Source organism: Anas acuta, chromosome 1 (genome assembly GCF_963932015.1).
Source record: "Anas acuta chromosome 1, bAnaAcu1.1, whole genome shotgun sequence".
NCBI classification, from domain to species: domain Eukaryota; kingdom Metazoa; phylum Chordata; class Aves; order Anseriformes; family Anatidae; genus Anas; species Anas acuta.
In genome coordinates this window covers 187,221,098-187,235,079 of record NC_088979.1, presented here as the reverse complement: position 1 = coordinate 187,235,079, position 13,982 = coordinate 187,221,098, and the positions used below count along the sequence as shown (strand labels likewise).

At 36.7% G+C, this 13,982-nt stretch overlaps 1 protein-coding gene across 6 annotated transcripts in view; it reads left to right on the top strand.

The window, feature by feature from the left end:
* TAFA5 (TAFA chemokine like family member 5) overlaps positions 1-13,982 on the top strand; it is a 437,226-nt gene that overhangs the window by 354,747 nt on the left and 68,497 nt on the right. For 3 of the 6 annotated variants that reach the window (XR_011092064.1, XR_011092063.1, XR_011092067.1), the window contains one exon: positions 3,057-3,176. The exons of the other annotated variants lie outside the window; for them this stretch is intronic. The gene's annotated coding sequence lies outside the window, so the exon portion shown is untranslated. The remainder of the gene's footprint in view (positions 1-3,056; positions 3,177-13,982) is intronic. 6 annotated transcript variants of the gene reach the window in all.

The following is a 13,982-nucleotide window of genomic DNA, read 5'->3' as shown; positions in this document are numbered from 1 at the left end:
TTTCTAAGATATATGCAAAGCAAACTCTATGAATTATGATCACTATTTTGATGCTCTTGTACTTGCTAGATGTAATTTTCATTATGGACAGGGCTGCAAAGCTAACTCCTTTTCTGAGGTCTTACTTAAATATTGTTTGCCTTTATGTCCTTCAAATTTATCTAAGTCTTTCAAAGCTATCTAAATGTGATATTAAAAAAAAAAAAAAAAAAAGGACAGGAAGGGAATAAATAGTTTAAACTCTAATGTTGGCTTCCGAGTCAAGGAGACCTAATATAATAACTTTGTCATGTTGATAGTATTATCTTAAGTCTTGTTAATGCGGAAGTGTTTTCTGTACTTGTGGTAAACAGATAACCCATGTACCATGATACATTATCAGCTGTCATTATAGTTCTTTATTTGATGTTTTATGCTAACAGCATGGCTGAGTAATGCAAAGTAAGCAGAGGATGTATCCTTCATTTTCTATTTTTAATAAAAGGTTTCAGATATCCTTTTAGATTTAACACCAGAAGCCTGATTCTGAACTCTTACTTGTTAGTGTAGCTCTTTAATGCTATTGACATGAATTGAATGACTCATGATTTTGATTAACACGAGAAATTATAATCATGCCCCATCTCAGTTAATATTATACTTGTCACAGCCATAATTTATTAAGCAGAATCTCCCCCACACAAAGCATGGAGTTGTCATTGGAGAGGAGTTATTCTGCCAAAGAGCCAACTATAGAACAGCTCTGAGCATAAGCCCTCATCTAACATCAAGCAGCCTTCAACAGTTGGTATCACACATGCAGACACACAACAAACACACAGTACTTTTCAGTCAAGCCAGACTAGCAACTCAGAATGTTTAAAGAAGCTCTGAATCCAGAACAGGAAGGAAAAAAAAAAAAAAAGGCAAACAAAAAGAAACCCCAAGTCATAATGCAGTATTAGTCATAATCCACACCTGAGTTGTCAGGCCCATTGTCGCATCTAAGTATAGCAGAAAGGATCAGAATTATGCTAGGAAAGACTAGGAAAATGGTCACCAGGAAGTATTGGGAAATGAATGACCTAACATATGAAGTGAATATACATTAAATATATTATTAAGTGGAAATAATTCTTAACTATATCTGCAGTGATAGCCACATTAGGTACTTAATTTGCTAACTACCAGTTTTGTTAACTCACATTTGTTAATCTAGTATTTGCAGGCCTTTCCTGCTTATATTAGTTGGTATTGTGAAGATGCTTGACACTAGGTCTTGGATTGTTATAGTGGTGATAGATCATTTAGCAGAGAGATCACTGGTAAATGTTGAAGACAATTATTTACTACCTGTACTGTGGCCAGAACAGTATTGACCTCTGATGGACTGAGACTAGCTGTTGTGTTAATACCAAATTTTGCTTAGATTCCAGATGGTTATGTGTAACTTTTGAAGAATTGGGTTTAGAAGTAACACGTGAAAAGGTAGAACTAGTGGGGATTCTACCCAAGGCATGAATTCCTTCGTATGTGAGAATATATTATAGGACTTCTAGTTAAATATGATTCTACAAAAACAAGTATGAAACAGCATTCATTCTCTGTAGATGAGTTTAACATTTAATATTTTCCCTATAAAAATAACAAACAAATAGCATATGAAAATACCTTTTGCTTCAAAGCACAAATTTCTGTAAACTGCTACTTTATGCTTTGTGTCAAAATTCTTTAGACTACCTTTATGCAGAGCCAGATTTTTTCACTATGTGGCACTTTTTGTAATCACCTCTGGAAATAATGCAACCAAATCAGAATTCTCCCCTCACATGGGTAAGAGTGTTTTAAATCCTTTTTGTGCTCACTTTGCACAGCTATAAATGGCTACACTTATGTATGTGCAAGGCAAAGGAGAATCATGCTCAAAAAGATCTAAATGGATCTGGATGTCACTTCTGCCCTGTCATCCTTTCTACAAGGTGTGAATGAACCAAGGATTTTTCATCTGCTAAGAGGCTTTTAGAATCAAGGATAGACTGGGCTAACTGCCAATCTATGTATTAAGCAGCTGACTGTCCATACAAGGAAGCAATATGGTAACTTGTAAAAGAAGACAGCAAGAGAATACTACACAATTGTTAGCACTTTCAACATACTAAGTACTTTCATATAACAGATGTCCTTACAGTCTTTAAAATCACCTGCCTTACAAATTTTGCTTCTCTCATTACACTTTAAATTCTTCTTTAAAAAAATATGAAGTTATATATGTTAAGATAGTATGTAGATTCAATAGTGCCAGAAAAGATGTGATATTTTTTTTCAGATTGCTGAGAAGCTTATCCATTTTATATTTCAAGAGAGAAAAAAAAAAAAAAGCCAGTACATAAATGAGAAGATACACAATATATTGGCTTTACAGGGGAGATTAATTTTAGCACCAAAGTGTATATATGTTGTCAATGATCCATCACTACTTAATTGTTACTTAATTAATTCCTTCTTCTACATGATGTGATTTCAATGCATGGAGCTTAACAGAACACTCATGCGCCAGTTCCTCAGTAGCTAACCTTTTAAAACCTTTGCGATTTTACTGCTAAATTAGCTGAAGTGGGAAATTAAAGAGTGAAGAAGCTAAGAGAGAGCTCACAGTGGATAAAAGGTGTAATTACTCTGACATGGAGCTCAGTGCTTAGCTAGTAAAATTTACTAAGGATCTAGCTTCACCAAGGGACGTGACTTTCTTAATAGAGTTTACTTACACACAGAGCAACTTAGCATTCCTTGCCATTAATATAAATGACATGCTGGCTGGGTTGGAAAGGCAATTTGTTCTTTACCCTGAGAAATACAATAGCTGCTTTTATTGGCTGCAACTTGAATAAAGATTTTTCTGCAGATCTGTATCAAACACATAGATATGATAAAGGTAGATTGGTTAAAATGTACTGGTTTGCTTTTCATCATTGATTTACAAGCAATGTGTTCTCATTCATACCATTGCATTCAAGTGAAAAAAATATATATAATATGTTACATACTTGTAACATACTTGAGAATTTACTTTTTTTTAGACTGAAGACCAGATGGAAATGTCCTGAGGCCATGGTCTAGTGGTCTGAGCTTGGGACTGGGAGTCAGAAACTCCTGAGCTCTAATCCCGGCTCTGACAGTGACTCCCTCTGTGGCCTTGGGTAAGTCACTGAACCTCTCTGCCTCAGTTTCCCCAGCAGTAACAATAAGATTAAAGATCCCTAGCTTCTTACCTTAGTGAATCTGGGAGACCTGAGTTAACATTTTAAGAGGTTTAGAAATTCAGAGTAACTGAAAAATACAAATACTGTCATTTATAAATGTCCTTATTGGTGATATTCATGTTGCTGTTCGATATTCACATAACCCTGGCATTCCTGTACTTAGTTTCACCTACATTCCAGCTCTGAGTGTTTCTAAATGTGCATTTCATAGTTCTGCAGGTTAGCTGATTGTATTTGGTTAAGCTGTTTTGGGAAGTTCTTTGACATCTCACCAGTTCTAGTTGTGTGTCATTCCAGCACACAATACCCACCAAAATAAGCTTTCAGACAGCACAAGATTAGAGCAGTGGAATGACTCAAGCCTGCATGCCATACCAAATTAAGTTTCCCTCTTCCCCTTCATCAGAAGTGATCAACTTACAAAACAGATGCATTAGACCTACTTGTCAGCAGGTCATCTACCAAGTTCCCTCCCTCCTAACTGTAAAAGGAACACTACACAGAGGCCAAAATTACAGAGGACATTTTTCAGGAGGCAGTTGTATCCCTTCATCTCTGTCCAAAGAATAGTATTCAGAAACAAGTAGGAGGAAGTGATGATCCTGAATTTTCTATTATTCATGGCCAAGACTGCTGGGGATCTTGGACTATATTTAAGCTATGAGACCAGGAGTGCATACATCCTAGTTTTGAAGTCCATATACATGCATCATAGTGAGTCGCAATGTCTTTGTCTTCTCTTTTTCTGTGTGGCCCTCTTCGTGATTGCATGCCTACCCAGCCTTGTGAGAGATCTTAAGAGCAGCAGAAAGAGCCCTGTGAGATACACATATGTGGTGAAATATATTGTTTCTTCAGGCTGATCCTCTTGCAGATCATCCTCAGTCATTTTCACTATAAGTTTCTTTCTGGATTTCTAGAATTGTGGATTAAGAAAAGTCACTATCCTTAATGTCACTAAGAACTCCCTCTATTTGTAGCACCTGCTGTCACCCATTCAGAGTTTCATGAGCTCTGAGACCATTTCTTCATCATGCATTATGCATCACAAAGGCCTCTAGAACTAATTCATGTCTTGGCAAGGTGTTTCTGAAATTGCTATTTGAATAAAGCTGTGGTGGTTTTACCGTGCTGGGCAGCTAAACCCCACAACCGCTCTCTCACTCCCCCTCTTTTTAGTTGAGGAGGAGGAGAAGTAAAGCAAAGAACAACTCACGGGTTGAGATAAGGATAATTTAATTAAAGGGAAATAATAATAAAAATTAAATAAAGATTATTATGAACTAAACAATTTAACTAAAGGGAAATAAAAAGGGAAAGGGGAAAAGGGAGGGGGAAAGGGAAAATAAAAAGAAGGGAGGAAAACAAACAAATAAAATAAATGAAGGCTATGTGGAAGTGCAGAGGAAAGAAATTACTCTCTACTTCCCACAAACGAGCAATGATTGACCACGTCCTTGAAGCAGGGCCTCAACACACGTAGCCAGTGTTTGGGAGGAGGACTGACGTTTTCCCAACGAGAGCCCACCCCTCCCCTCTTCTTCCTGTTTCCACCTTTTATTGCTGAGTGTGACATCACATGGTATGGAATATCCCTTTGGTTGGTTTAGGTCAGCTGCCCTAGGAGGGTTAGAGAGAGGCCCGATGCTAGAGAGATGACAGTGCTGCTCAGCAGTAGACACAACACTGGTGTGATAACACTGCTGTTCCAGCTACAAGTGCAGAGTACAGCACTGTATGGGCTGCTGCAGGGAAAGTTAACATCCCAGCCAGACCCAGTACAGAGACCACTACCACATAATTAGCAGCTAGACTGACCTACCTTTTATATGTTTTACCTTGTAAAACCACATACCATGTTGAGAAAGTTTAGAATATGAACACCTTCTCTGCAGATATTGTTAAGATTTAAAAAAATGTGATATTTAGATGTGTAACTGTAAATATGAACTGCCAGAATTAAGTTACTCATAATTTACTTCTCATTCTGATGTAACTACATATCTACAAGATCAGCCCTAATCACAGCCCAGTGCTTTCACTGAGCCTCTTAATTTTTTTTGATTGATTTAGTATTTTTCCTGGTTGTACTAACATTCACACAAAAGGTATCATTGTTTATAAACAGGTCATCATTTCACTGCTGGAACTAGATTCCTTTCTGTTAAATTTTAAGCAAGTTAGCATGTGAGTTGTTTGAATTAAATCTCAGAGAGTTTAAATCATGTTTGTAGATCTTGTATTAGACAAGAGTAAACAGCTAAGGGCAAACTTACAAATAAAGTGGAAGGAAGATCTTCATGAGTGCGTGTCTTAAGTCCATTGTGCATTGATGAATCTAAATAAAAATAATGTTCTCATGAAGGTAAGGAACCTAAATACAGTTAGATCATGCTATTGCTTTCCAATACACAAGTTCTCTTGCATATTAGTATGGCTTCAATTATTAGTCTGTTCAAAAACATGCAGTCCTATTCTGGTATCAGTACAGTGACACACACACACCATTCCATCCCCATCATCCTTGTCAAAATACACTTCTCTGTGGCAAACTGCAGATCTTCAAGTTGTAAAACCAAAATGCTAGCAAAGGTTTGACAATTTTTGTAGACTTCCTGATGAAAAGAGCTGACAGAAACTTGAAGAACCACCTCCTTGGAGAGATGAGGTTCCTTCCTCTGTCCTGAAGTCTGAATCCTGGCTATACAAATGTTCGACGATTCACACTTGCCTGAAGAGAGACCACAATTTACTCTAGGAATAACTTGGAGTGAAATGTCTGAGTTGAAATTGTAATTTCTCAATATCTTAAATAATTCCATACAAGGAGATAAGGAAACACAGGTTTAGTTATTTTTTCAGAACACATATTTTCATGTTTTAATAGGGAATTATAATAGTCCCACATATATACAGAGTTACAGAAATTTTGAATGCCTATTTCTACTTGGGCTACTTTAAAAATATTGCAATTCCTTTGCAAATAAGTAAAGTCAATTTTCAGATAAACAAGATTTGTAGAGATATCTTTTCTCCTAGGATTTTTAGCACATATTCATACTGGGATGTAGCTTCTTGTATATTGTAGCCCTCAGTCCTGTCCTTCTATGCTACTGTAGGGACAGATTTAAAGCTAAAGCTGCTTACTGATTAATGCTGATGAATTATATTTTTTATATGTGTGATATGGGCTATTCGATATTTAAAACTAGTTATTTCTCTTTAAAATGGGCTACACTGGTCCTTTTGAGGTCTGAACCACAAAGGTTTGAGTAAGTAAAAACCAAACAAACAAGTCCTACACTGTGACCGCTGTGTCATAGGCTAAACTCATCCACTCATCCACTACATCATGGACATCTAAAGTGTTAAAGTATATGCATAGCTTTAAAAGCTGCATTTCAAAGAATGCCTGAATTGCTACTTGGGTCCTGATTAAACAACAACAAAACAAACAAACAAACAAAAACTTTAATTTGAAATTATTTTCAAATCCCTTAATTTTGTAATGCATCAGTAAAAATATGTGGGGATATATAAATATATATATATATATAAATAAAATTATATGGGGATAAGATTCTCAGTGACCTCAAAACCAAAGACAGAACCTGAGTTTTTAAAAGGGAACCTGAGTTTTTAAAATGGAAGGCCCAGGGCATAGAAAATTGAGAACTATAATGGATGATTCAAGTCTGCATGGGAGAATATAGGCTCATCAATGGATGTGAAGATGCTGATACTAGATTTTATTAGAATAGAATGGAATAGTTCAGTTGGAAGAATCCTTTAAAGATCATCTAGTCCAACTACCTGACCACTTCAAGGCTAACCAAAAGTTAAAGCATATTAATGAGGGCATTAGCCTCTTGAACACTGACAGGCATGGGGTATCAACCACCTCACTTAGAAGCCTGTTCCAGTGTTTGACCATAGTTACAGTAAATAAATTTTCCTTAATGTCCAGTCTGAACGTTCCCTGGTGCAGCTTTGTGCCCGTCACTCATATTCTATCTATTCTTGCACCTAAGGATATTAAAGACATCTTGCTTGGGGTGGGCATAAATGACATCATAGAAGACCATTGCCATTTTGGGGTGGCAACTGTAGGCCATTCAGAACAAGCTAGGTCACTACCTGCCCGCATCAAGCAGCTACATCTCATTCCTCATCTGCCAAACAAGACAATTTCACACAGTGCTGTGCAGTCCTACAATGTTTTAGTCTTCATGATAGACTGACATTTGTCTGAAAATTCTGATTTCTTGTATGAATATAATAAAAGCAATTTTCATTTAATAAGTGATTGCAAAGAGAGACTATCTGAGGAAACAATCCTGAATGTTACAATTCCTTGATTCACTTTAAGTAGCACAATTCACTAAGATGTGATTCAATAGATGTTATATGCCATGTAGCTGAAGTGAAAGGGTCTACATGATACATTGTACATGTGGAAGAAATGGAGAAAGGTGGAAGGACCCATTATGGTGGAAGACGGAGGACCTGTGAACAGCACATAATAACAGTTAACAGGAGTGTATTGATCTAGGTTGAGGTGGCCCAGGAGGTGAGAGATTTGTGAAAGGTCTAATTATATTTTATTAAGAATAGTTTCAAAAGCATAAAAGATGCAAATGGAGAAGAAAGCTGTAAAACACTCAACACAGAACTTGAGTGTACAGTTTAAGTCATGTTTTTTTTTTTTGTTTGTTTCTGTTTTTGTTTTTTTTATGGGAATGTAATGGAATACTATGAAGCTTGGAAACTGGTATGTCACATCAACATGAAGAATTTAAAATGATACTAAAAATATTACACACCCATTTTGCATAGTGAGAATGTTCATAGTGCAAGTGTTAGAAGATGAAGCTGTTGAAATGCATATCCATTTTGGAACACTTCTTTTTTAAGAATACCCCCCAAAAAATTATGTAAAATCACACAAAACAATCTAGAATTTTTGGACTTAACAAAATAAGCAGTCAATAAAGAAAGTTAAATATATGTGATAGCACAGGATTTTCAATAATTTGACACATTATTTCCTAAAATCATACTTGAAAATTAATTCAGAAAGTCCTATCACATTGAAAACTGCCATTTCAACAAGAAACTGATGGAGGACCTGTGAACAGCACATAATAACAGTTAACAGGAGTGTATTGATCTAGGTCGAGGTGGCCCAGGAGGTGAGAGATTTGTGAAAGGTCTAATTTTATTTTATTAAGAATGGTTTGAAAAGCATAAAAGATGTTAAGCCCTTAAGTGTTATTGAAAATCTGTGGAAGGCAGGCACATAACAGACATTTCTGTTTTTCTATATTCCCCCGCTCTATTTTCATTAAGCATCTCAAATAGAGCTCCAGTACTTAGTAGCATTACGTCTGCACACAAACTTCTTTTCCTTGGGGGCAGACCTAAAGGATAGCCTTGTCTGTTTTTCAGTCTAGTTAACTCATGCCTGTAAGACTTTGTTCTCATCTTTTCCTTCTGTTCTCATGCATATGAGCAGGCTAGGGTATACAGGAAGACAGTTCAGCTAGCAATAGCCCAAGGTTTAGGTTATTCATGCTTTCATTAGATTCTCATTACATGGCTGAGACCAGAGGTTGGAAGTGAGCAAGACTGGCTGTTGCTTGATCCAAATCAAGCCAGGCAGTGAGGGTGTGTCAGTAAAATCAAACAGCAATATATAGGGTAATAGGACCTTTGTCTTTCAACTGACAATGCTGCTTCATGATAGCCTAAATCAATCTAAATCCAGTCTGCCCCAGTAATATCCTCCCAACCCACTTTGGCTGAGTATGCCTGACCTTTCTTTAGGGCAAGCAGTAAGTGCTTGTGGAAATGTCTGGTATGCCCAAAAAGGAATTAGTTTTTGCTAGGTTAGTTTTCAGCCATATCAGCTCTGGAATAATCTTGAATAACACCAACAACTGCAGGATATCCAGATAGTTTCTTCAGCTAATGTTGTTATTCTTCTCCATTTGCACTTAACAAAGAATTCTGCAGTTGCCTTTGAGATGCAAACAAAGCACTTGAAATACATCCCTCATATGAAATATACTGGCATACCTTGTTTGATGGAAAAAAATACTTGAAAGGCTATGTCCTGTACTGTAGAGAATGCTGTACTGTTCTACAGTAAGGATTTTAGCATTAGCCTGTCTACTCTCTAATAATGGTCCCCTTTTTTATCAAAGTATATATAAGTGTACATATCACAATACAAAATTGGAATGCTGTCCAGCTGTGTATAATGTAATGACAGAGTGATTTCTGAAGAAATATTTTATTTCTACTGATAGACATCGGACATCTTCAGGTACAGCAAATAAATACGGATTTCACATAAAACTAAGAGAAATTCCCTTAAAGAAATAATTTTGGTAGCTAGAAAGGGAGCAACATGTTACTCTAGGGACATTCTTCTAGGAACATTCCTGAGACCTAGCTGGACATGTGATAATATAGCATTAAACAGCTTGCAAAGGAACAGTGAGACATAAAAATAGAGGAAAGGGTTGAGGGGGAGAAACACTGTTGTCTGTGAAAATTATTTAGTCTCTGTGACTAGATAAAAAGAAATTGGCTGAGATCTACAGGGCTGAAGTGCATTGTAACTTTTGGAGGTAAAATTCAAATAATAATTAAAACTCCAATTCTTGATACGGGGCAAATTTAAAGAGGTAATGCACTTAGGGAGGGAAGCATATGGACCCAGTATGGTATTTCCTTTACTGTTTGAGATCTTTATCTTATCACCAGAGACCAAAGAAGCATGATAAGGACATTTCACAGAATATCTCCATGGCGTATCTAGAGGAGATTCACACATTTCTCTGTAAATCCCCCATACCTGCCAGACAGGAGCATAACTCAGATGAAGCCTGTTTGCAGTCTTTTTTTCGAGACCGATGAGTCCAGAGAAAATAAGTAAAAAGGAACTTTTTGGCCTAGTAAGTAGGGGACTTCTCTGGTGGTAAAGAAGCATCAAGTACTGATCGTACTGATGCTGTTTCTTAATAGAATATGTGTAAACTCTGAGGGAAGATCTTATCTTCCTTGGTTATGTTTTTCTGCTGAATCTGGAGCTGTCCAGGTGACTTAGGCATAGTTTGAACGTTGGTAGCAGGTTAGGAGTCCCCTGGGGACTCAGGCATAATTTATATGCTGATACACTGCTCTCGGATACTGCTTGAGCTTAGTGTCTTTGCTTCATAAACCAAGGCACTTCTGAGTATCTCAGGAAGATCTGCTCAGATGGTAGTGCCCTGTTGTGTGTGTGTCCCCTCCTTCAGTGTTGTTGTTTTTAGTTTAGATATCTTCAGTGGAAGTTTGGCTACTATAATCTAAGACTTAAATTGAATTTAAAGAAGAGTACCTGTAAGGATTGAAAGATAGCATAAAAATCCCTGATGAAGCTAAAATGTAACTGTTGATAGCTGCTGTGAATGTGTAGGTGAAATACATCACAGTACACACAGGAAAATCAAACAAGAACAACCAAACACAGGTAGACTTGTCTGTGTAGAATTACATAAAGCATTTCTTCAAATGACCAAAATGGTGGCTATTGGGGCAGCCAGGGATGAAGCCAATAACAATCCATGACTAATTCAGCATAGAAAAAGAGGAAACATAAAATAGCCTGGAGAGACAAAAGTATGGATAGAGAAACATTTAGGAGGGGTAAAAAACAGCAGTTCTGTGTACTAAGCTGTGGAATTGTTTCTCAGAACTGAAAACTCCAGCAGTTGTTCAGTTCAAGGCTAGCTTATACAGAGACCTAGCAAATGTACTGTGGGGATCAGTATTGTATTGGTACTTTATGACATACATTAACTGAATAGTCTTTACCAGCTCAAACATTCTATTTATTTTTTTTAGCATCTTTAAAAAATCCATGGTGGGATAACACATAACACATAAAGGGGAAAAGTTGTGATTATTCTCAGATGAGTCATCAGAGAGACTTAATTTTTTTCTCATGGAGATTAGTTGTCTGCTCAGCCAGACAGCACAGTGGTTACAGAAATTTGTCATTAAATTGTTCTGTGAAGTAATATTTCAGTTTCTTTTCTGGGACTGAATGCGTAAGGATAGGTGATGGGATTTATATCAGTATTACATTAGTCTCTGCCATCTCGTAGCCAGGTTTAGGCCTTCAGATTGTAGAATAAGTCTACAATCATAGTAAGTTCAGACTTGGAAGAGTAATAAATGTGCACAGTGAAATCTTTGAATAGAAAGTTGAGGATGTCTCCAACAAATTACGGGAAACAGAGTACACTGATGTGGAAGATGTTCCCTTAAGGTAGAATGAACTCTTTTCCTATGCCCATGAAATCATTAACAATAATAAAATGAGCAACTGATTATTTGAAATAAAGTGAGAATCAGTAAAGTGTCCCTGACAGCTTTTTTTGTTATTGTTTTTCCTTTCCGTTTTTTTTTTTTTTTCTACTTTTTAAAAATTATTTCTTCATGAAGTCCTGATAACTTCTTAGTGTGTGTTTTTTTCTCTTACAGAACATTGTTTATAATTGTTCAAACCACAAAAGATTTATACACTTTGTGGCATGGAAATATAAAAATTAAAAAAAAATAAAAATAAATAAATAAACTAGTTTTCATGGTTATGGAAAGACTGATACTTGGTTCTTATAACAGCAAAGGAAGCCTACTGAATCCTTTTCCTTCTAGATAGCCTTTAAAGGAGTTCTATCACCAATCTGAATGACACTTAGGCAAGATAGGATGAGGCTGAGCAGTGGTGTTTATTATGTCTGGTATATTTTAATGAAGGATGGCATGTACTCATGAGTTAATTTTTTTGTCTTCCATGTGAAGTGAGTACTACTACTGAAGGTGCATTTAGTGGCCTCAGTGATGTCTTAAGGGGTGGTACTACCTCAGATCAACAGAGAAAGCATTACAATAGATGAGAACTGTTCAGGGCTGCTTTGGGTGAAGGGTCAATGACCTTTGTCTTTAACATCCTCTAGATGTTAGCTCCAGATACGGCTAGTGTGTATCTACAGTCTAGATACAGCTCTAGCATGGGAAAGAAACAGTTACAATGCAATTAGGAGAGTTTCTCACTTTGACCATGAGACTTGACACATCTGGAGCTTGGACTAGGACACAAATTATGTAGTCAGATTTCTTACTGAGAATTTTGAATTTTGAAATGAATTCATAACCAGGCACAGTGTAAGTATCTGAGCCAAGGACATGAGCGAATATGCCCACCTTAACCATCCAAACAGAGAATTAGGTGCCTATATAGATCTCCACCAGCACATTGAATTTTTTGTCTCCAATGGCTATGTTCAGGCTGTTTTTTTTTATAAAATGTAAGTTTTAAAATGCATATATGTTTCAGGGAAATAGTTCTGTATTGCAGTTCTTTCCCTGATTAATGTCAGCTACATGTCATGTGCAGTTTCTATTCTTTCTGTTCTCTATGGGACTTTGTGATTTGCTGCAGAGTGGCTTAGGTTTTGGTAGTGGAGTGACAAATAGTCTCATTCAGAATACGTGATAGGTGATCATGACATTTCCCTGAATCTTCTGGTGATTCAATATCCTTTGTGCTAAATAGGTATAGATGCATCCTACATGCTACATGAAACTAATATGAAGAAGCTGCATGTTTCTCTTTTCATCATTCTCAGCTGAAATACAGCCATGTCTTTCTTGACTTCTCCTGATGATTTAGACTGGCTTCATACTCTTGTCTGCCTAAATCTACAGGATAGCGTAGGAGCCTTAGTTTTGAAAGACAGGTGTCCATCTCCTTGGAATATATACTTCTAATTCTGTACCACCAATGAAAATTTAAATTTCATTAACATTTAAAATTCAGACTAACTTCAGAGATACCTGACAAAAAGAAATTCTAAATGACACACAAATTAAAAGATTGGTTTTGTCAAGTTTAGATACTTATGACCTAACCTATCCTTCTGTGTTGCTTGTCAAGTGTTCTTTGCGGAGTTTTTTACTCAGACTCCTGAAATCTGTCCACAGTAACTTACTGTTTGTGGAAGGCACAGAAATAGGAGTTATCAGTGAATTTGAACCCAGGCTACTGCAGGCAATCAAATTGGATATTAGGAAAAGGTTCTTCACTGAGAAGGTGGTCAGGCTTCTGAGGCACCAGGCTTCTGAGGCACCAAGCCTGACAGAAGTAAAGAATCCTTTGGACAATGCTCTGAGACACATGGTTTGAATTTTGGGTGGTCCTGTGTTGGACTCAATGATCCTTGTGAGTCCCTTCCAACTAAGGATATTCTGTGATTCTATGACTCAATCCAGAGTATCAGGTTTACCTTTATAGCACTGTAGTACACATTGTAGATAGAGGTTAGATGCAAAATGCATTTGAGGGAGGCAAATTCCAACCATTTAAGTTTCATTCATAGCTGTATTTTAAGAGTCACATTTTACATTTTTATTTTGAAGTCAAATCATCCCCTGGTGATTCCTCTAATTCCAGGAAAAATATTGACCTGAAGGAGGACAGCCTTTCTTTCATCTCCATTTCATTTGTTGTTTGGGCAGGTAGATTAAGGATGTACTTGCAATTTCAAGATATGGGAGTCATTCTGTTTTTCAGTAGGCTGTTACGTTAAACATACTTCCTCTCATATGTTTTTCCTTTGCAAAGTGCTGTCTTCTCTTTCTTCTCATTCTTCATGTAATTAACTACTGAAACCATCTGAATTACACAAT